The sequence below is a fragment of the Macaca mulatta genome, chromosome 10, assembly GCF_049350105.2.
Source record: "Macaca mulatta isolate MMU2019108-1 chromosome 10, T2T-MMU8v2.0, whole genome shotgun sequence".
In the NCBI taxonomy this organism is placed as follows: domain Eukaryota; kingdom Metazoa; phylum Chordata; class Mammalia; order Primates; family Cercopithecidae; genus Macaca; species Macaca mulatta.
Window position 1 is genome coordinate 30,114,439 of NC_133415.1, and position 21,650 is coordinate 30,136,088.

The window sequence follows — 21,650 nt, forward strand, 5'->3', positions numbered from 1 at the left end:
TCATCCCTGGCCTGACACCTGTTTTTGTATGACTCAGAGATGACAGTGTTTTTTATCATTTTAAATGTTTACATTGTAAATGATGCTATACGTACCTATGGAATATCCCCAAGGTTGATTCTTGAGCCACAAAGACTAAACGAATTCTTTTTTAAATTTATTTTTATGTTCTTTAGTTTAATAGAGATGAGCGTTCACTGTGAGGCCCAGGCTAATCTCAACTCCTGGGAGCAAGCAGTTGACCCGTCCTACTCTTCTAAAGTGCTTGGAATTACAGGCGTGAGCCACCGTGCCTGGCCTCAAAGACTCAAATTCTCCTTACCTGGATATTTAAGAAAAAGTTTACCAAATCCTAAAAAAGAAAATGTACTGAACTATTTCTGAAAAGGCCCAATCTTAAGCAGAAGAGGAGACTCAAAAGTAAAACTGTAACAAGTTACCATTTTTGAGTCTGGTAGGTTGGCAAAAATTTACACTTTCAACAATGTACTCTGAACAAGTACTTCTGGCTGGCGTTGAAAATTGGAAGAACCCCTCTGGAGGGGAATCTGACAACAATGGGAGAAAATTACAAGCACACGTCTTTCTGAATAGCAATTTCACTTTTAGAAATGAATCCTATGATCATATTCACACAGGAACTCAAAGGAGGCTGCATAGGGATGTTCGCTGCACTCTTATTTCTAAGATCAAAGTTGTGGCGATAACCATTAGAATGTAGTTGACTAAAATTCTACCCACAGTGTGGGAGATGGTGATGCATTTAGGGTGGAGAGACACTGAAAAAAGCAGTGACTGCGCCAATCAGGAAGCTCCTTGTCATTGTCCCTGCATTTGAAGAGCTAGGAAGAGTTGTGCATTCAGGGACCACAGCACACAAGCATCAGGAAGCTGTCCCTGTCCTGGATGAGAAACCACAGGGCAGGTTTCCTTTTGAACTTCATGGTGGGAAAGGAGAGGAGCTGGGAGAGAAGAATTCTCAAGGCCGTGCTGCAGGAAGCCCCTTGCACTGGGTGAGGAAGCATCTTCAGTGTAGAAAGGGAGCCTGAGAGCCCAGGGCAGGTTTTGGTCTCAGTTCCCCATGAACTTGGACCACTGTGGAAAGTGCTACTGGTTGTATATGAACAACAGTAATAATCAGCCTCGTCCTCAGCCTGGAGCCCAGAGATGGTCAGGGAGGCCGTGTTGCCAGACTTGGAGCCAGAGAAGCGATCAGAGACCCCTGAGGGCCGCTTACTGACATCATAAATCATGAGTTTGGGGGCTTTGCCTGGGTGCTGCTGGTACCAGGAGACATAGTTATAACCACCAACGTCACTGCTGGTTCCAGTGCAGGAGATGGTGACCGACTGTCCAGGAGACCCAGACACAGAGGGAGGCTGAGTCGGGGCAGACTGAGCCCAGGATCCTGGAAAGAGGGAGAAACTCTAGTGAGTCAGTGCTGGGCCCAGGTGAGCCTGAGGAGCAGGAGACCAAGAATCAGCCCAGAGGCCCCTGAAGCCCCTTCCCTGGAGGTGTCACCTGTGCCCTAAGTGAGGAGGGTGACGAGGAGCAGAGTCCAGGCCATGGTGGAGACGTCCTGAGAGCGCTGCCTTCTGAGACCCCAGCACTGGACCTGCCCCCAGCCCTGTGTTATCTCCTCTGCCTCAGAGGAGGGCGGGGCCTCCATGCAAATCTGCGTCCTGAGCTCCTCTCCTCACCCCACCCTCACCTGGGCCTGGACTCAGAGGCTTCTGCTTCCCTGGACAGTGGGGCTCAGCTGAGGAGATTAAAGTCCTTGTTTGTCTATTCTGATGGCAGGAACTTAATTTTTTCAGAGGGAGGCTGAGTCCACACTGCACACAGGTGATCCATGGGAATATGACCCAGTAAGGGAAAGGGAAAGTTTGGTAACAGGCATTTCTGAGTGCACCAGAGTGATATTTATTGGGAATGTTTTATTGAAAGATTTTTTCCATTTTACTTTGATTTTTGTTTTGAGTCACAGATATGTGTGTTTTTTACTTTCTTGGTTTCCTCCATCTTAGCACATCCTTTGGGGACCATAAAACTGACCTCTCTCAACCCTGCAACACTGAAGGCACACAGTCTACAAGTATATTTTTGGTTTTTTTCCTTAAAACGCTTTTAATCTATTTTCACCTTTCTCATTGCCTATGACAAATCTCTCTTAACATTTCATATTTAAAAAACTATTGGGCCAGGCATAGTGGCTCACCTTTATAATCCTAGCACTTTAGGAGGCTAAGACAGGTGGGTCACCTGAGGTCAAGAGCTCGAGATCAGCCTGACCAATATGGTGAAACCACATTTATACTAAAATACAAAAATCAGCTGGGCATAGTGGTGGGGGCTTGTAATCCCAGCTGCTCAGGAGGCTGAGGCAGGAGAATCGCTTGAACCTGGGAGGTAGAGGTTGCAGTGAGCCGAGATTGCACCACTGCACTCCAGCCTGGGCAACAGAGCGAGACTCTCTCTCTCAAAAACAAAACAAAACAAACAACAACAACAAAACCAAAAACAATTAATGGATTCAGTTTCCATTTAAATATCATAACATACACTATCCTGTCTTCCCACCTAGATCCATCTCTGAAACCACGGCAAGTGCATGGAGCAGCTATTTGAGCACCAGGAAAGGAAATCGTACACAATGGTTTGGGGTGCTCCCAGCAGACGAAATGCAACAGAGTCAGTGTGAGACTCCTGGATTTCCTCAGTGTCCCCTGGCTGGGAGTCCAGACAGCACCAAACCTGAAGGGGCACAAATCTCAAAACCTAAAGAAGTCCAGGAAAGTCCTCTTGTTCGTAATTGAAGATAGTAAAAAAAAGTTTATTTGGCTCAAAGTGAAGGCTCAGTCCCGTGCACAAGCAGGTGGTCCACACTCCTGTTCTCATTTCTCTTGCACCCGTGCCTCTCCCTGTGTTCACACTGATGTCCTGTAGATGGAGACGGGGCTTCCTGCACCAGGTCACTCCTCAGTCCCTGTTACCTGAAGGGGTGCAGACCAGCACTGTTCAATCACAATATAATGTGAGCCTCAGGGGAATCCCAAGGTCTAGTCCGCCACGTTAGACATATAAAGACAAGAAGGTAAATGACTTCAAATATTATATTTTATTTACCTCGCATATCAAAAATAGTATCATTTTCATATGTAATCTAAGTTCAATTATTTATGTAACATTTTAGATACCTTTTCGTGGCTACTGTTATTATTTTTTGAAGAATCTTTATGTGGAGATTGTGTGGTTGATGGAGATGTGAGTGGGTTTTCTGTTGACAAGTGTAGGCTCTTGTGGCTTTTAAAGTGTCAACTTTGATGGCTGAAGGAGGGGTGGAAAGAATGATTTTTTTCACAGGATGTGGAGGGTGGAGGTGGGCAACATCCATCCTGTAGCTTCCCCTGTGGGTGCATCTGTGGTCTCTGCTTGGGGTGAGGCTGCCTCTCCTGACCCTGAATTCCTGGAGGAGGATCTGACTTCAACTCTCCCTTTGATCCCAGAGCACCTGGCATGCCAGGGCCCTTTTCACTCCGTACAAATGCAAGAAACACTCAGATCTCATTGGGCATTTGCAGACTCAGAATGATCATTAGGAATAAACCGGTGCTTTCTGGTATACTGTGGCCTCCTCAGGTTCCTGATGGCTCACGTTGGGGATGACTTGTTATGTTATTTTGGGATGCCTGGAAGCAGACTCTGAGATGGAAATTTGCTTGCGCAGCTGGTGTGAAACTAAGTGAGGGAGGCAACACTGGGCACAAGGACACCCTGACCCACATTGAGGCTTCTGCCATCCCTATAGGGAGCTGTGGAACTGGAGGATTTTCAGATTCTCCTACATTGAAAGGGAGGCTTGAGATCTTCACCTCAGGCAGTTATGAAACCAAACCTTGCTAAGAAGGGGCATAAACCTGGAGAAGACAGTTTTCTCTGCTGTCCAGCAGAAAGAAAGAAGGTCCAGTTCCAAAAGTTTAACTTGGATCTTTCTTTATGCCTTCCATTTCTCCACTTAACACATTCAATCAATCCTCTATTCTCATGAGCAAGGAGAAAAGAGTTATACGAACTGCTTTAAAATTCTTGCCTACAAGGTCTATCATGTGTGCAGTTTTATTGCCACTTTGGATTGATTCGTTTTTCACTGTTTTAGAGCACACATTTTCTCTTTTTCTTGCAGGAAATATTGATAGAATGCCAATCACTGGGAATTTTTCCTTGCTGAGTTTATAATTCTTTTGCATTTTCTTCTCTATTTTTGTCTTTTATTTTTGGATTCAGTAAAGTTACTTGGAAACTGTCTTGACTTTTCTCAGTTTGCTTCTACACTTTCTTAGTTGAAAGCAGAGTAGCCCTATGTCTGGGCGACATTTTCTCCAATACTGAGCTGAAGCTCTTCTGACGAGTCCACCTCATGCCCCGTAACTCAGGCCTTTCCTCTGTGACTGGAGTGAGTGTGTGTGTGTGTGTGTGTGTGTGTGTTTTATGTGGAGTGTTCCCTCAAGTGTCTTTCTCTTTCAGAGTGAGTTTCTTTACACACAAGTGCTCATCAGTGCATGAATATTTGCAACTTCAGAGTTTTCTCCTTGTGCAACTCTCTCCTCTTCAATACACCTCCCTCTAGACTGGCTTTTTTGTTTGTTTGTTTGTTTTTAATTTTGAGTTCCCTGGAATCCTACTCTGAGAGGGAGGATTGCATGCAGTAGGGTGTCAGGATATATTCTCAGGAAAGAAGTGTGGGAAGCGTGACTGGGAATGTTTTACAATTGAGTCCTATGCTAGGAGGGACTTCAATGTGATATTCAGGGTCTAAAATTAAAGCATGACTTTCAGATTAAGGCATCAGGGAGTCATTGCCCCTGAAACATATTCTGAAATGAGCAATTCTCTGAGCAAAGCTATTCTCTGCACTGTGTGGCATTTTCTGGTGGGGAAGAGTTGTGAGAAACCAGGGTCTCCCTGCAGCCCTGGGTGGATGGTGGGTTCGTAAGTCCTGAAATGGGAATCTAAGGTATGTCACGGTGCTCACTATGAAAAGTTTCCATGTTCAGAACATCAGGATGCACAAAGCTGGGGCTTGAGGGTCTCAGTTAAACATGGGTAGTTTGGAGAAATAATCCAGGGTACTTGGGCCACAGAGTAGAGGTACTGCCTTGGGTTCAGTCAACACACAGGAGGAAATTCAGCGACCATGAGCACTCAGTAACTGTCTCCCTCTTACTATCCTTCCATGCAGGTCACCTTGAGCCAAGGTATATCCATTCCAATAACAGCAGGACAACCTGGTTCTGCCAACCCCAAATCCTATCCTGACCCACTCTCTGCAGAGCCTGCCTGGAGCTCTGGAGGGAAGCGCAGACTGAAGGGCTTCAATCCAGGTGACCCAGGCCCGCCCTGCTCATGGCTGCCTCCACAGTCCTGCTAGGCCTGGAGAAAGAGGGTGACACAGACAGCAAAGGTCTTTAGATCTCACTTCCCAATCTATCTGTCCCACTGTGAGATGAGTAGCACTGCTTTCCCATGAGTGACAGTAATAGTCAGCTTCATGTTCAGCCTAAGCCCCGGTGATGGTCAGGATGGCTGTGTTCCTGAGTTGGAGCCAGAGAATTGATCTGGGATCCCTGAGGGCTGGTTTTTTGTTTCCATGTATGACCCACACAGGAGCCTGGCCTGGTGTCTCCTGGTGCCAGTTTGTACCATGGCTTCTTAGGTTGTCTCCCTGGCAGGTTACCGTGGCTGACTGTCCCAGGGTCACAGACGCTGTTGACTCCTGAGTCAGCTTAGAGGAGGCCACAGAGCCTACAAGAGAAGACAGGAGAGGTAATTATGAGGATGAGGGTCATTCCCAGAGCCTCACACTCTGCATCACTCCTTGTGCTGAGCTGAAGCTCAGGGCCAGGCTGATCTCTGGTCCTGTGGGTGCTGAGCCCTGGGAGGCAGCACAGACAATGAGGAGGGTGAGCAGGGGAGTGGTCTAGGCCATGGCGGAGATGGTCCAGAGTTCTGTCTCTGAGCCCACGGCTGGGGAGGGACCTTCAGGCCTCTCTTATCATAGGAAGGAGAGGCTCTTCATGCAAATGTACTTCTTTTATTCTTGTGTCTTTGTTGGGTGGGCTCCCTGATGAGCAGAGGATGCAAATCTACTCCTCATTCCCCAGTGTGCCTGTCTTAGCTCTCATCTGAGCCTTGAGCCTTAGCCCTTCATACTGGCAATTTACTAAAGTCAGAAGAAGGACCAGATGGGTGTCAGGAGTGGAGAGTAAATTTTACCCAATAGAAGGGGCCTGGGAGGAAGCATCTGTGAGGCTCTTCGCACTTACGCACTACCAGGGGACTTGGTGTTTTTCAGAGTCCTCAAACCAAGGTCCACAGTGCCCCCTCTGCCCACAGGACCAATGCCATCCTCCACACATCACTAGAAAATTCAGAACAACCACTTCTGAGACCATAGTGTATGCCAGATACATTGCTGAGTGTTTTACAAGCGTGACTTCAATAAGACTTGCATCATAGGGAATAAGAGAATGAGGAACCCTATGCTCAAGGCCCGATCCTTGTTAGGGATTTACTATTGGAGGTTAATTGTTTTTCCCCAAGTCCCCAGAGAGCAGTGAGTGGAGTCAGGATTCCACCCAGGAGATGCACCTCAGAGCCTGAACTTCCAGCCCCTCCCTGCCCTGCCTCCTGCACCCTGCTCCATCCCTTCCTTCTCCCACATCCAAGGTCTTTGGGGTCCCTTTTGTTTTCATTTGCTAGTGCTTCCTTAATGAGATACCAAAGGCCTGCTGGCCTAAAGAGCAGACACTTACTTTCTCACAGTTCTGAAGCTGGGGAGTCAAGATGAAAGGGTTTATAGGTTTGGATTCCCCTGAGGTCTCTCTCCTTGGCTTGCAGGTCGCTACCTCCTTGCTGTGTCCTCACATGCTCTTTCCTCTACACGTTCATCTCTGGTGTCTCATTTCTGTGTGTGAAAATTTTCTCTTCTCAGAAGAACACCAGTCAGATTGAATAAGAACCCTCTCTCATGACCTCATTTTCACTTAATCACCTCTTTAAAGACTCTCCAAATTAACTCACACACTGTGCCTAAGAGCTTCATTGTATGAATTCAGGGGCACATAAAGCAGCCAGGAACTCTCCAACCTACGGACCCAAACAGTCATGCATTTTTTACTTGTAAAGCACATTCACCCCATCCCAACAGCCCAAATCCTGAACTAACTCAGCATCAACTCTAAGACCAAACTCTCATTTAGATATCATCCAACTCAAGTGTGGGGGATTCTCCAGGGTGATTCATCCTGAGGGTTTAAAGGAAAACAGCTTTGAGGGGTTTCACCTCCTCTCTCCTGCTGTCATCTGGGTCTTCAGAAAGTAAATGCTCCCACTTTATTTGCTAAGATTAGAAGAGAAGAGCGAGTCAGCATCAGCAACATCTGTGAGTTAGAGGTGGGGAAATCACAACTGTCCACTCTTGAAATAGTTTAAATACCCTTAACTGAATTTATTAATCATTAGCCATGGGATATCTTTGCCACCGTTTGAAAAAAAACAGAGCTGATACAGATAATAGAACAAAAAATATCACAAGTTTAATTGTTCTAAGGGCAGAGAATGTCCCTATTAAGAAAGATAAATCACAGACAGAAATAGTCACAAGAAAATTCATCTCATATGCATATTAACCTACTATTTCCAAAGTTAACATTAAGCATCCACATTTTGATATGCAAATAGAGACTCTCTTAATGGTTATACAAAAGTGCATTATGTTTTGTGTTTCATATTGACATTCCCTTTAGGTTCCCTCCTTGGGTGAGGGTGATCTTTGACTAGTGAAGAAGGATGTTCCATGAGATGTTCCCTTATACCTAAATATATATATAGACATATAGAAAAGGGTAATTTGCAGCATAAACATAGTTCCACCAAAAAGTTCCTGTTCTTTTCCTGGCAACTTGCCTTGGGGTCTTTATAGTTTAACATCTCAAGCTCTCTTCCTTATCCCATTGTTAAATTCTGAGTTTTAGAATTTTTGTGGATTATAAAAAGAATGAATGCATCAAAACTTAAACTATGTTTTTATTTGTCACCCTCAGCACCCCTATGTTCTCTTGTGGTTTTGGCTTCAGTCAAATGCTGATATTAGGACCCTTTTCTCTGAGACTGCACTGGATATTACAGCTTTGGTACAAGCTTCTTTGCCCACTTGCCCCTCCCTCTCTCTGATTTTCCACCTTGGGGAGTATATTCCTGATATACTGTCACACTCCCAAGAATCACAGTAAAAGGACGGACACAAAGGTTAGGAGTTTATGACACAGGGCTATCACGGATAGACCCAAAATCCATCCAAAAAAATGATAAAAGTGTGTTCTTATCTAGAGAGAAACCTCAGGCCACTATAGGAGGTGAAATATAGTGTTACCCACAAAAAGATCTCCACCTAAAATATATGCTGGTGAAGTTTTTCAACTTCAAATGACCCTACAAACCAGGGACTATTAAACCACATCCTGCGGCCACTCCTGGTGTGTCACCTGTTTTGTGTGGTTCCAGAGCTGAGAGTGTTTTTTATAGCTTTAAAAGGTTACATGGTAACTGGAGTTATAAGTTCCTTCATAATATGGTCGAAGTTGACTCTTGGCCCACAGGGGCTAAAACCCTCTCTACCTGGCCACTTAAGAAAAAAGTTTACTAAATTCTAAAAACTAAAGAGCACCAAAATGTTTGATAAAATGTTCAACCTCAAGCAGAATAGGAGAGATCCAAAATATCACTGTAACATGATATCAAAATTTTAATCTCCCATGTTGGCAAAAACCCAAACTTTCAACAGCATACTCACATCAAAGATTTATGGCTGGCATTGTAAATTGGTACAACCCCCCATGAATAGGAATCCGAGAATAATCGGTGAAAATTACAAACATACTTCTTTTTGACCCAGCAATTCAATGCCTAGAGATTTATTCTATGGTAATCTTCAGATTACCCCAAGGAGTCCGAATAGGGATGTTCATTGCAGGATTATTTGTAAGATCAAACTCTTGGTGACAACTCTAGGCTAGTTGGTTAAAATACATTTGATGGTCTTTGACATAGGCATCAGCACAGGGGCCTTACACTTTCTTAGTTGACACCAGAGATGCCTTTTGTCTAGGGCAACGTTTTCCCCAGTGCTGAGGCAAAGCTCTTCTCACTGGTCAACCTCACACCCTTTAACTCAGGTCTTTCTTCATGGAGTGGAGGACCAGGCACTATTCTCATTGTGTGTGTGTGTGTGTGTGTGCAGATGGGTGTGAGTGTGAGCTCTATGGAGTGTTCCCTCAAATGTCTTTGAATCTTTGAATGGTTGTTTTCTCTATCACAGAAGTTTTCCTCCCACGCATGCGCTCATCGGTGCTCATGAATATCTGCAGACTCCAGAGTGCACCCCCTGTGCAGTTCTCTCCTCTTGGATCCACTTTCTTCTAGACAGTTTTTGGTTTGTTTGTTCATTTGTGAATACCCTGGAATCCTACTCTGAGAGGGAGAATTCATTGCAGTAGGGTTTCAGGGAATTTTGTCAGAAAGAAAAGTGTGAGAGGTATGACTGGGCATGTGTTACACTGGAGAGCTCAGCAGGAGACACTTTGAAGTTATTTTAAATTAAAACATGGCATCAAAATCTAGGGACCAGGCAGGCATTGCACCTGAACCACACTGTGAAGGAGGCACATCATTGGGAGAGCAGTTCTCTGCTCTCAATGGCATTTTCCAGTGGGGAACAGCTGTGACAAGTCACAGTCTCCCGCACAGCCTTGTTTGGATGCTGGATGCATGAGGCCTGAAAAGTGCACCTAGACGGACACACAGTGCCCACCGCAGTGGCCATCATTCTTCAGACCAGGATACCATGAGAGTGGGGGTTGGAGCATCTCAGTAAAACATGGGGAGCTCAGAGGAATAACCCATGGCATTTGGGCCACAGAGTAGGGTCACTGCCTTAGATTCAGTCATCACGCGAGGAAATACTGGAACCATCACCACTCAGCAGATGTCTCCCTCTGACTGTACTTCCATTCAAGTCATTTTTCCCAAAGTTGCACTCCAGCCCAGAAAACACCAGGACTGACTGGATCTGCCAGTCCCATATTTACTCTCGACCCACCTTCTGGAGGGCCTGCGTGGAGATCTGGAAGGGAGGCCTCAGAATCTCAAATCAAGGTGAACTGGGCCAGACTTGTTCGTGGCTTTGTCCACAGTCCTCCTGGGGCTGGAGGAAGAAGGTGACACAGATGGCAAGGGGTTTATGTCTCATTTCCCCATCTGCCTGTGTCACTGTGAGATTGTTGTCATCCCCAGAGTAACAGTAATAGTCAGCCTCATCCTCAGCCTGGGCCCCACTGACGGTCAGGGTGACTGTGGTCCCTGAGCTGGAGCCAGAGAAACGTTCAGGAATCCCTGAGGGGCGCTCACTGTCTTTATAAATCACCAGCACAGGGGCCTGGCCTGGCTTCTGCTGGAACCACCGAGCATATTTTTTTGCCAGTATTTCTCCAGAGCAGGTGATCTTGGCCGTCTGTCCGGGAGACACTGACACCGAGGGTGGCTGTGTCAGCTCATAGGAAGCCACAGAGACTGCAAGAAAAGACAGGAGATGGGGCTTGAAGACAAAGGACCCATTGCCAGGAATCCCCCTGCTCTCAGCAGCAGTGGTGGGGCTTTGCTCAGGATTCAGGTCAGGCCCAACTTAGGGTCTGTGGAGACTGAACCTAGGGGCAGCACCTGTGCAGAGAGCGAGGAGGGGGAGCAGGAGAGGGATCCAGGCCATGGTGAGACGTTCAGAGCTCTGCCTCCTGAGCCCACAGCACAGCTGGACTTCCCAGGCCGCTCTTATTCCCTCTCCAGCTTTTGGGGGCAGTCAGTGTTTGGTGCTTATGCAAATTTACATCCTCTGTGACTCCTCCTGGACAAATGTCACTCAAACCAGCTGCAGGGGCAGCACAGGCGATAGGAGGAAGAAGCAGGGTCTCAGATTAGAAAATCAGCTGCAGCCTTCAAGCCCTGTGATCACAGTCACCTTTCTGGGAATTGATCTCATGACCACTGTCCCAAACCTCACTGACCTGGGGTCTGTCCTGGACCAGGTTCAGCAGAGCTGTGGACCTTCCAGGAGGTTGGCCATGGGGCTGAGCTGGGCTCTGCTGAGAGATCATGATGACACTTGACCTAGCAGCAGGTGGACCAGGGACCCATCATCTTCCTCCTGCTGGTCCCTCAGACTCAGTCCCCTCTTGTTCATTCCATCTAAATGCTGTGCTGTGTCATCAGGACACTTGCTAATTACTTCAGTAGGAATAGTTGGGTCATTTAAGCAACCACACACCCCAGTGGAGTCAACAGGGCCTCTGGTCTCATTTCAGTCATGGTGCTGCTCCTTCTACATCACCCCTCATTGCCACAAGAGATTAGCAATTGGCACCCTCAGCTCGTCTGTTATTGATGTATGTTTTTCTCATCAATGTTTTATGTAAACTTGCAAAAAGCAGGAGAAAACTACGCTGGACTGATAATCTAACTTTAGGCCCCATGGTCTCTGCAGGGGTCCCAGGGTCATATTCTCTGCACAGCACGTGAGCTCCAGAAGGTGGGTGGTCCCTGGTTACTCCAGCCAGGCTCCTGGCCACTTCAGTCAGATCCCTGGTCAGTGTCCTGTCACTGAGCATGGACAGCCCCGTGGTCAGAGCTGAGGCAAGTGAGAAGCCCTGTCCTTCTGAAGAGTGTCTCCTTAAGGACGCTGGGGATGCCCCATGAAGGGATCAGGATCCCAAATGCTTCACCCCATCCACCTGAGACTCACCTGAGCACAGGAGCTGCCCCCTGAGTCAGAGTCAGCCTGGAGCTTGAAGGAGAGGCAGAGAGAGCAGGGGTCGGGTGTGTCTGGAAGTGCCCAGGACAGAGGGCTTAGCTCCCCAGGATGCTGCTGGACAGGGAGGACAAGGACCTGAGAGTGGCAGGAGACTCAGACAGCCTTCCTGGGTGAAGGACTCGGGATCTGGGAGCCCCGTCACCTCACGCTGTGCCCCCTCCTAGACCAATTCGACCTCTGGACATCTCCCAGGGAATCCCCTTCCTGAGGAGGCTGTCCATGCTGACATCTGGACCCAGCCTCCTCCAGCTGCATTTCCCGGGTGTGCCCTTTACTGTGCCAGGCTTCTGTCGGTGTCCTTGGGTGACACTGTATGAGTCTGACCCTCAAAGCGTGGTCACTGCAACCTGAGGGGATAGGATGAGCTGCCCTCGCTTTCAATCTGAAGACCGATTCTTGGACACCTATTGAACCCCAGGCTGGCCTTCCTCTTTGCCCCAGCTGGGCAGCCCCAGCCTTTCTCCTGACTGCTCCTGGCTGCAGCTCTGCTGCCCCCAGCTGGTGGAGGAAACTCAGCCCAGGGGCTTTTTTCTTCCAGGTGACCCCACAGCACCTGTCACTTCAGAAGTTGAGGACCAGACAGTCCAGCCCCATTCTGTGCAGGATGACCGGATCTGCCCTGCCCAGCCCAGCACAGAGAGGTCACACATGCAGTGCAGGGAGGTGGGGCTATAGAAGTGTCTCAGGGTTGAAATGCCCTCCTCTAGTGGTTTTGTTCCATCAGGACTAATTAGAGTGAGTCAACTGAAGCTCTTCCGCAAAGCTTTCAAAGTCCAGAGAGATGTGTGTGCCATCCTACAGGGACCCAGGCTTTCCATCCACTTAGGAAGCAAACTGGTGCACCTCCCACCTAGTAAGAGCAGCTATGATTCACTGTGATTTCCTGATGTTTCAGGCACTGCAGCTTAGTTGTGAACTAACATCACCGTCGTTGGCACCATGAAAACATGAAATTATGTTTATCTTTATTTTATTCAACACTTCTCAGAGTTTGTGCCGAGAAGATTTCTACACTAGCCTAGTCTGTCTTCCTGATGAAACTGAGACTCTTCTGCTTATTCTCAGCTGGGCACCGCTGCTCCCACCATACAGAAAGCAAGCTCTTTTGAGCCCCTTTCTTGGAATCCCTGCAGAGGAAAGACAAGAAGTTCTATGCCTGAAGCCTATTGAAGCCCATTAAATGATATCCCCTCATCAGGCTTTAATTCACATGACTTTCATTGTTTTTCTTTTAATTTTGAATTAAGAAAAGAGCTACTCAGTTCAGTATAAGCCTCCTCACTTCACAGCAGGTAACATTGAGGCCAAAAGAGACTAAGTGGCTCAGAGAACAGAGAGCAGTGGTGGCTAGTACAGGACCTGACCCAGGTGTCCTGAGTAATGAACCCGGGCCCTTTGGGGCAGAGTTTAACCAGGGTGGGGAGGGAGGGGGCGTGAGGGCCAGGCAGGCAGCAGGGCTGTGTCCCATGGACACACTGCCATCCCCCGTCATGGCTTGGCCATGCTGAGAAGCCCACTTCAGCCTGCAGAAGGTGGGAACTGTACTCCGGGCTGTAGCTTGAGAATCTGTTGGGATTGGGGGCTGCTTTGGATGCAGGGCCTGGCCTGGCTCCTGCTGGTTCTCTCTGCACTGTTGCCTGCTCCACTCTCTCCTGAGTAGGTGGGGGACAGGTGTCTCATGGCCATCTCTACTAGGCATAGCTGAGTCTAACAGACCACAGAGGCTGCAGGTTGAGATTTTTGGGCTCATTTCCCAGAGTTTTGTCTCTGAAACCCATGGCTGAGCGTGGTTTCCTCAGACATTCCACATACTCTGAAAAGTCCCCATGAAAATGCTCCCTCCGTCGCACTAGATTGCAGAGAACTCGGCAGGCTTCAGTGTGGACTTCATGGGTTTGGTTCCTATGGAATTATTCTCTTCTCGTATCTCATAGGGAAGTGATTGTTACTGCCTATTTGAACAATCTTGAAGGAATGACAGGAATCCCAACAGCCCTGGTGTCAGGACGCAAGTCAGGAATCTCAGGAGGGTTTTGATCTTACTTCCTCATCACTTGGGATGTGTGGGACAGAAATAATGATCAGTCTCACTGGTGGGATCCCAGGGAGTCTCAAAGAAGCTCACTTGCCAGACTTGAAGCCTGAGAATCAATCTTACGTCCACTGTGGAAAATGTTGCTGCTTGCATATGAGCTGCAGTAATAATCAGCCTCGTCCTCAGCCTGGATCCCAGAGATGGTCAGGGAGGCCGTGTTGCCAGACTTGGAGCCAGAGAACCGATCAGAGACCCCTGAGGGCCACTTACTGACATCATAAATCATGTGCCTGGGGGCAGATGGCACCAGGAGACATAGTTATAACACCCAATGTCACTGCTGGTTCCAGTGCAGGAGATGGTGACCAACTGTCCAGGAGACCCAGACACTGAGCGAGGCTGAGTCAGGGCAGACTGAGCCCAGGATCCTGGAAAAAGGAAAAAAAAAAAAAAAACACACACACACACACACTCTAGTGAGTCAGTGCTGGGCCCAGGTGAGCCTGAGGAGTAGAAGACCAAGAATCAGCCCAGAGGCCCCTGAAGCCCCTTCCCTGGAGGTGTCACCTGTGCCCTGAGTGAGGAGGGCGAGGAGGAGCAGAGTCCAGGCCATGGTGGAGACATTCCCAGAGCTCTGCCTTCTGAGACCCCAGCACTGGGCCTGCCCCAGCCCTCTATTATCCCCTCTGCCTCAGAGGAGGGCGGGGCCCCCATGCAAATCTGTGTCCTGGCTCATCTTCTCACCCCACCCTCACCTGGGCTTGGGCTCAGAGACTTCTTCCCTGGACAGTGGGTTTCAGCTGAGGAGATTAAAGTCCTTGTTTGTCTATTCTGATGATAGGAACTTGATTTCTTTGTACCTGATTTGCTCAGGAGAGAAAGATCTGCTGAAGTCCCTCATCCGAGTGAGCTCCTGGCCCTCAGTGTCTCTGCTGTGTGGTGCCTGTGTCTCTGTGACCCTCCAGATCTGGGCCACCCCACAGATACCTCTGCCTGGCACCTACCTTTAGGCTCGCTCTACTGTCAGGAAACATAATTAAGTAACTGCTGTAGGTATTTTGGGCAATTGGTGAAATGGGATTATGGAGTGGACAGAAAATTATTGCTGGTTTTCTAAGATGGAGTAGAGAGAGTAAGAGAGACTGCCCCCTGGATAGGACTTAATGTACCCTGTTGTTGCATCCAGTGAGGGGATATACAGGGTCTTATTACTCAATTCTAACTTTTTTTTTTTTTGAGTAGAATTATTTCCAAATTAAACTTGCTGCTATAGTTTGAATGTGTCCTCTTCAAAATTCAGATGTTGCCAGCGTGGTAGTATTAAAAGGGATGGCCTTTAAGAGGCAATTAGGGCATAACAGCTCTTCACTCTTGAAAGGATTAAGGCCCTTAGGAAAGAGGCTTCATGCAGCCTTTAGCTTTCTCCTTCCAGCCCTCCTGCCTTTGCCACATGAGAATGCAGTATAAAAGCCCTCACCAGGACCTTGGACTGCCCAGCCTCCAGAACTGTGAGAAACAATTGTCTGTTCTTTGTAAATCACTCAATCTCAAGTATTCTGTTATAGCAGCACAAATGGGCTAAGACACTGTACTTTATTTTCAGAATGTAAATTTTCATGATGACAAAATATGCATAACATGTGCCATTTTAATGATGGTAATGGTAAGTTTTATGGGTCAAATGGACCAGGCCATGAGGTGCCCAGATTGAACATTATTTCTGAATGTGTCTGTGAGGGTATTTCCAGATGAGATCCACGTTTGAATGCCTGAACTCAGTTAGTTAGTACGTTGCCCTCCTCTGTGTGGTTGGCATCATGAAATCCATCGAAGGCCTGGATACAACAAAAGGCACCAGCAGGGAGAATTCCTCCTTTGTGTGTGACTGCATGAGTGAGATCTTGATCCTCTCCCGCCCTTGGACTGAGTCTTAGACCAGCAGCTCCCCCGGTTCTCAAGCCTTGGGGCTTGGACGAATCCACAACACCGGCTCTCCTGGGTCTTCAGCTTGCAATGGACAGATCAGGGGACTTCTCAGTCTCCATAAAAATGACAGCTGATTTTTTATAACAAATGGCACATAGGAGAGGCTAACAACTTAATGGTAGAATAAAGGAATAAAAGCCACAGATAATCTGTAAGAACTTTTTTGTTTGTTTGTTTGTTTGTTTGTTTTGAGGCGGAGTCTTGCTCTGTTACCCAGGCAGGAGTGCAGTGGCGTGATCTCAGCTCACTGCAACCTCGGCCTCCCAGGTTGAAGTGATTCTCCTGTTTCAGCCTCCTGAGTGGCTGGAACTACAGGCACACGCCACCATTCCCTGCTAATTTTTGTATTTTTAGTAGAGATGGGGTTTCACCATATTGGTCAGACTGGTCTCAAACTCCTAACTTCAGGTGATTCACCCTCCTCAGCCTCCCAAAGTGCTAGAATTATAGGCATGAGCCACTGCACCCGGCTTTTAACATGAGAGTTATATTTACTGTCAGGATGCTTTCTTTACCTCACACAGAGACATGCATTGATAGGTTATTACATGAATTTTTAATTGATTCAATGAATGTTTATTAATACCCATGGGAAATGGGGCTGAATGAGACATGGGCTCTCTGCTCATGTGAGACAATTGAACAGACAGGACCAGGTGATAGGGATAATAGCAGAGCAAACAGGACCTGTAGCCAAGCATGTAAGATGAGTGTCTTCTGCGGAGAATGGAGGTGGGGGAGGCTTCTTGGTGGAGCTAATTTTGGGGTGTCCACATAGGGATAGGCAGACTCTCACTAGACATGCAGGCAGTGGGTGTGGAATTAGGCAGCATCTTCCCCACAGTGATTGGCAGCTGTCCACGTCACCGGTTATCAGCCTTCAGGACAGAAGGTGTCACGCCCCTGCTGCTGTGGGGCCGAATCACCCTGAGACTTTTTGAGGATAGATCCTGGGCAAGAGAGAGTCAACGGAGGGCCACTTGTGTCCAATAACCAGTCAATGCTGACTTTCAAAAAATGGGCCCCCCCCCCGTCATATATAGAAACTCTGATGGGAGTTCCCAGCCTTGACATTATCAAAGTCCTAAATCACCCTTTCCCAGCCTCATTTTTGTTTTCCCTTTTGCAGTTGCACAGATGACTGTGTTCTATGGGAGGGCCTGAAGGACATTCTGTTTAGCAAATCCCTGAAGCACATTCAGGTGACAGGGCACTAGCACCCCTGAGAAGCTCCATGGGCTAGTGCAGATGGTAGGAGCCTCTTCTAGAAGGGACTACCTGGCAGCAATGAGATCACACTATCTGGAATTAACCAGCCAGTGAATGTGCCCAACCATCTTAGCCAAGGTGGATTCAGTGAGAATGAGCGATTCGGGGTGGCTGTCCTGTGGTCTGCCCTGCAGAGGGCAATGCAGAGGGTTCATCATTCTTAGCACCAGGAGCTAGGCAGTCACAAAGGGCCCTGCTCATCACAACAGTCAGAAGTCACCCAGGATGGACGAGGGCAGTAGCCAAATGACAGCACCAATCTCAACTTCAGCATCCAGACCCGAGCCAATTTTTCTCACCTAGAACCCACTGCAAAAAGACATCCCAAAGAAAGTTCCATGGGGAAATGGAAAAGCTGGGGTCAGCAAACCATAGTGACTACCTATGTTTGTACATAAAGTTTCATTAAACAAACCCACGTCCCTTCATTTATGTTCAGTCAATGGCTGCTTTCATGCCACAAGTGCAGATCTGAGTTGCTGCAAGACAGACCTTGTGACTCACAAACACTAAAATTTGTACGACCTACCTTTTATGCATGTGATGAATTCTGATTCTCTCCCCATTTCACCCCATTAAAAAAGGTAAATAATAATCGTGCTTCACCCTTTATTGGGAGTTGCATGTAGAAGTGTCACCTTTAAAGACTGAAAGATTCTCAGGTTGTAGCAGGACTTTATTTCCATCTAATTTCTTGGACTAGCTCCTATAAATATTAAATGGATTCTGGAAGGTGGAAGTAGATTTATACAGCTCCAGTAAGTTCATGGTTCCATCTGCAATGTCAGTGCCAAGTGTAGCATCAGCTACAGCAGAATAACATGGCTGCAGGTGCATAGAATGCAACCCCAGTGTGGAAACTGAGATCTTCTCTATTCCTCCCAGAAAGTAGGCTCAGACACATGTGCCTTCATGTGGGATAGAAACAGTATATGTTCACATTTTATGCCCTCAGATTTATTAACTCTCCCTTCCCTGTCATGATATAGTCATGGGGTCTCGGACCACCTGGACACCCAGGAGAACATCCCAAGTATCCTCCATGTGGTAGTATTTGGATGAGATGTGCATGCAGTGGAAAGTCATTGGAAGATTTGGGACCCATACATTCAGAGAATAGGAAAGCAAACCTAGGGAGTCATCCTTCATATGAGCAGAAATGTTTAGGGTCTTCTTGTTTGGAACAGCTGAGCACCTCCCACAGAAAAAAGGGACACATTATTACATCCTAACTTTGCATCAGGAAGAAGTATATATGGTCATAATGGATTCAGGAAGAAGCATTATTCACACTTGGGATGTTGCTCCAACCCAAATATCAAAAACAAAGAAAAGTTGAATGTCTGTAGGTCCTACAGCAGGAAGGCTCTGCAGCAGGTCCACACAGTGGTGAGAGTGCCCTGCTGGTTGAGTCCTGAAATCCAGCTGGGTCTACTGCAATGCAGGAATTGATGGGAGAAAAAACCTTGCATTTATGTCAAGATCCAGTAGGAGATCCCAATGTAGACCCATGGGGCTGTGTAACAAGGCCCTGTCATCTTAATGAAATTTGCCTCTTCTGGAAAGGTTTGTTCTGTCTTTGCTGCTCACACCTGAGAGTCATGTGTGCACTTCTTTCTCATGTGCACGTGCAAGACAACTCCTGTTCTCAGACACCCAGAGAAGAAAAGGCTTGAAACTGAGGATCTGATTCCTAGGATTCCATTGCACCCGCCTGGCTCAGACAGAGCTCCTGAAATGAAGGGACTTGGGCTGAGCCAGAGTAGCACATCTCATTCTGCAGACACAATCCTACTGGTTCAAAATGCTTTCTTTTTCTCAAGCCCAAGTTCTCAGGGTCAGAAGCTCAGAGAACTGGTTCCTTTCCTGCCACACTCCATGTTGAAAGGGAGGGAAAGGACTGTCTCTAGTGTGAAAACCAAGCTCTCTGGAGACATTTCTCATCCCATAAACGTATGCACTGGCCTCTGTAGGGCCCAGGTAATAAAGGGACAAGATGTTTGGTTTTATAATGAACGTAATTGTAAAATTTGTGGTTAAATAGAAATCTGACAATTTCTCCCGCTGCTTTGGCTACCGTGAAAAACCATCTGAGTGAACAGAGACCAAAGTCATGGTTGCTGCTTAGAGCAAGCTTGTCCAGCCTGTAGCCTGCAGGCCACATGCAGCCTAGGATGGCTTTGAACGTGGCCCCACATAAATTTGTAAACTTTCTTAAAACATTATGAGGGTTTTTTTGCAATTTTTTTTTTTTTTGGTATTTTGTATTTTGTATCTGTTCTCTACTTTTTTTTATTATACTTTAAGTTCTAGGGTACATATGCACAACGTGCTGGTTTGTTACATATGGATACATGTGCTATGTTGGTGTGCTGCACTCATTAACTCATCATTTACATTAGGTATATCTCCTAATGCTATTTTTTAAGCTCATCAGCTATTGTTATCGTTAGTGTATTTATGTGTGGCCCAAGACAATTTTTCTTCTTCCAATGTGGCCCAGGGAAGCCTAAAGATTGGACACCCTGGCTTAGAGGGGATGTGAGATTTTGAGTCAAGTCATATTAGAGGTTCCTGTCCCACATCCCCATCTGTCTGTTTCACTGTAAGCCACTGCCTGCTGCTCCCACTGCCATCATAGGTGCTATAGTAATAGGCTCATCCCTGGTCTGGACCCCACTAATGGTCAGAGTGGCTGTGTTCCACAAGTTAGAGCCAGAGAATCACTCAGGGGTCCCTGAGGGCCACTTGCTATCCTTATAGATGACTGGCACAGGGGTCCGGCCTGACTTCTGCTGGTACGAATAAACATATCCACCTCCAATAGCTCATCTTCTCATCCACAGATGTACGAATCTGTCCACAAGTAACAGGGGCTGAATTGCTTCAACTGTAAGATCCAGGTTACTGTAATCAGAGGCCACATTTGGTATTGCACTCCAGTAAGTATGCAGTTGTGACTTCTGATCATCTTTAAAGCTATTTTAGGTCACTCTTTATGAAAAAAAATTCTCATCTTCTCAGAATGCAAGATGGATTACAAACACAGTTGCATATTCAATAGGAAAAACAGGGAGACAGCAGGAGAGACAGGTGGAGAGAAAGCACAGCTGTTTTTATACTGGCAGAAAGGATAGGCATGTTATAGAGGCTACGTCAAGAGAGTAAAAACTCTCCTAATCCTGCATGGCCCAGATGAAACAGCTGCTATAAGGCCAATGAAACCAGAGTCTAGAAAAGCATTTGGTAAAGATCCTCTACGCCATACCTAAGCTTTGACTAATTACCCATAGAAAGACCAAGGAATCTGTTCAAATTTAAAATGCTCTGATAAGAAATGCAAATCAAAACCACAATGAGATAGCACCTCACACCAGTTAGAATAGCGAGCCTTAAAAAGTCAGGAAACAACAGGTGCTGGAGAGGATGTGGAGAAATAGGAACACTTTTACACTTTTGGTGGGACTCTAAACTAGTTCAACCATTGTGGAAGACAGTGTGGCAATTCTTCAAGGATCTAGAACTAGATGTACCATATGACCCAGCCATCCAATTACTGGGTATATACCCAAAGGATTATAAATCATGCTGCTATAAAGACACATGCACACGTATGTTTATTGTGGCACTAGTCACAATAGCAAAGACTTGGAACCAACCCAAATGTCCATCAATGATAGACTGGATTAAGAAAATGTGGCACATATACACCATGGAATACTATGCAGCCATTTAAAAAGGATGAGTTCACGTCCTTTGTAGGGACATGCGTGAAGCTGGAAACCATCATTCTGAGCAAACTATTGCGAGAACAGAAAACCAAACACTGCATGTTCTCACTCATAGGTGTGAATTGAACAGTGCGAACACTTGGACACAGGAAGGGGCACATCACACACCGGAGCCTGTCATGGGGTCGGGGGAGGGGAGAGGGAGAGCATTAGGAGATATGCCTAATGTAAATGACGAGTTAACGGGTGCAGCACACCAACATAGCACATTTATAAACATGTAACCAAAATAAAATGCTCTGATAAAAGTAACTAATTGCTCAGTTTCACACTAGCAAAACATTTGGAAGCTATGTAGCTAAACTAGGCTGGGGTTTAAAAAAATTGAATCGTGGTTATTAAGAAGTCAATGTGGATAGAAAAAGTTTGAACACTCCTAGTTCAAACTGTACCCATTTTCAGCGGTAAAACGCAGGATAGGGTTTACCTCCGATTTGCCTGAGAACCAATGTGACTGAGCTGCCAAGACAGCTCAGGACCCTGGACAGAGGCCCTTTATCCCGTCCCTGCTGCGAATGCCCCTTCCCACCATCCCACCAGGTAGGTCTGAGTGCACCCCCAGGGCCCTGTGCTGGGCCCTCTGCTCCATGGTGCTTTCCCTCTGACACTGGGATTCTACCCACTGTGGGGAGTTCCCCTTTTCCCTGAACTC

At 46.9% G+C, this 21,650-nt stretch overlaps 1 protein-coding gene and 1 long non-coding RNA gene across 2 annotated transcripts in view; one reads left to right on the plus strand and one right to left on the minus strand.

Annotated features, from left to right (window-relative positions):
* The window catches only part of LOC106996055 (immunoglobulin lambda-1 light chain-like), an 801,838-nt gene that overhangs the window by 388,053 nt on the left and 392,135 nt on the right, over nucleotides 1-21,650 (minus strand). The window lies entirely within an intron of this gene.
* LOC144331925 (uncharacterized) lies at nucleotides 1,103-4,304 on the plus strand. Its single transcript, XR_013399524.1, has 2 exons — nucleotides 1,103-1,845; nucleotides 2,585-4,304. It is a non-coding gene; the product is annotated as an uncharacterized LOC144331925 (long non-coding RNA).